This window comes from Xenopus laevis, chromosome 9_10L (assembly GCF_017654675.1).
Source record: "Xenopus laevis strain J_2021 chromosome 9_10L, Xenopus_laevis_v10.1, whole genome shotgun sequence".
Taxonomy (NCBI): domain Eukaryota; kingdom Metazoa; phylum Chordata; class Amphibia; order Anura; family Pipidae; genus Xenopus; species Xenopus laevis.
The window spans coordinates 21,301,181-21,303,165 of record NC_054387.1 but is presented as its reverse complement, the minus strand read 5'-3'; positions in this window follow the sequence as shown (position 1 = coordinate 21,303,165).

The window sequence follows — 1,985 nt, the reverse complement described above, 5'->3', positions numbered from 1 at the left end:
TTGTGGTGAAGGATATAATATGAACTGCTGTGTAGCAAAGCAATCCATTGTGATGATTTTAAATATTCTTCTGCACAAATAAATGTACAGTTTCAAGTGTATCGGCTACAGAGATGCTGCACACTCCGATTAGATTAATATTTGTAAAGTGTTTTTTTCTTAGTGAGAGCAGTGAAGATGTGGCTGGCATTCTCTTCCTGAATCAGTCATACAGGCTGATACATTAGATAGCTTTAAGAAGGGGTTGGGTGGCTTTTTAGCAAGTGAGAAAATACAGAGTTATTTAAAATTGCTCTTAGTACAAAGTTGTTCCAGGGACTGGTCCAATTGCATCTTGGTGCAAGGAAGGGAAATAAGAGTTTTTTGCTTTCCTCTGGATCAACTAGTAGTTAAGCAGGTGTTATATGGACATAAAAGGTTGGACTTGATGAATGTATGTCTTTTTTTTAACCTAAGTTACTATGAAGAAACAGTTAGTCCACATAATAAAAGGTATCTATATGAGAAGACCAAAATTCCCAAAGGAGCATAAAATCACAAAGCTGTGATAAACGTTGAGTGGGTCAAATAACCAAAACTAAAACAAATCATGCTGCAGTACATTTACTACAAATCACTTTAAAATGATCTTTGTAATGTAGTTGGAATTTCAAAAAATGATTTTTGTCCTACTTGAGTAGAATCACTCAACATTATATATGGTGGCCACCTGCCTCCTCAAGCACTCAGGGGCACAGCAATTCTCATTGTTTTCACTGGTAAAAGGCAACAGAAAATTAAGGGTGTTTTGACCCTTGCAGTCTCCCCAGAGAGCACCACAGCTATCAAAACACTACTGGAAATGGCAATGGACAAATTGCCATAGGCATTAATAACTCTGAGTGTGCTGCAGATGGATGCAAATTTAAAGCTGATATTCACGATCTGTAATGCATATGTGCATTTTTACATACTGGTATGGGATCCATTATTCAGAAACCCGTTATCCAGAAAGTTCCAAATTATGGGAAGGCAGTCTCTATTAGACTCAGTTTTATTGAAATAATCCCAATTTTTAAAAATGATTTCCTGTTTTTCTGTAATAATAAAACAGTACCAACTAATATATAATGAATCCTTATTGGAAACAAAAACAGCCTGTTGTTTATTTAATGTTTACATGATTTTCTAGTAGACTTAAAGTAAGATCCAAATTATGGAAAGATCTGTTATCCAAAAAATGCCAGGTCTTTGGCATTGTGGATAACAGGTTCCACACCTGTACTATAGAAATTCACAGTTTGGCAAGTGGCTAAAATATTAATACATCTCGAATTTTGCTTTGCAGTTTTTTTTTGCAGAAAAACAGATACAAGAAAAAATGTCTATTGACTCCAAAGCATTTGCAGAGCCATAAATAGCATTTGACTCATTTTTATCTTTCTGTGTCAGAACTAAACTCATTGTATTCAACAGAGCATGTGTGTTATCTGCTCTGTGCAAAGTACGTGACTACACCACAGCTTAGTTATATACAGTAAACTATAGTTTCTGAAGCAAACACAATTACTTTACCAGCACAGCGCTGTTTCCTTAAAAAAAAACAACACATTTGTATGCGCAGGATAAAAAGCAGACACTTTCCCATTTAATCCTACACATTCATGGAAATTTTGGCAAAATGTTACAAATTTGTCTGTGGTTTCCCAACTTTTTTAGCAAAGCTAGGGATGAACAGTTTATGCATGCCTAGCTTTAAGGCACGGTGCTCCAAATTACAGAACGATCCTATATCTGGAAAACCCCAGATCCCAAGTATTCTACATACCTGGATATAAACATTTTAATATGACATAATTAAATGTTTAACATGTTAAACTTGCCACGATAAGAAATATACCACAAAGTTAGCAAAATATATTCTAGTGGAAATATAAGGGGTTAAACAATAGTTATTGCTTGTGATAGTGAAGCCTTCCCCCATTCAGAGCAAAAAGAATGAGACA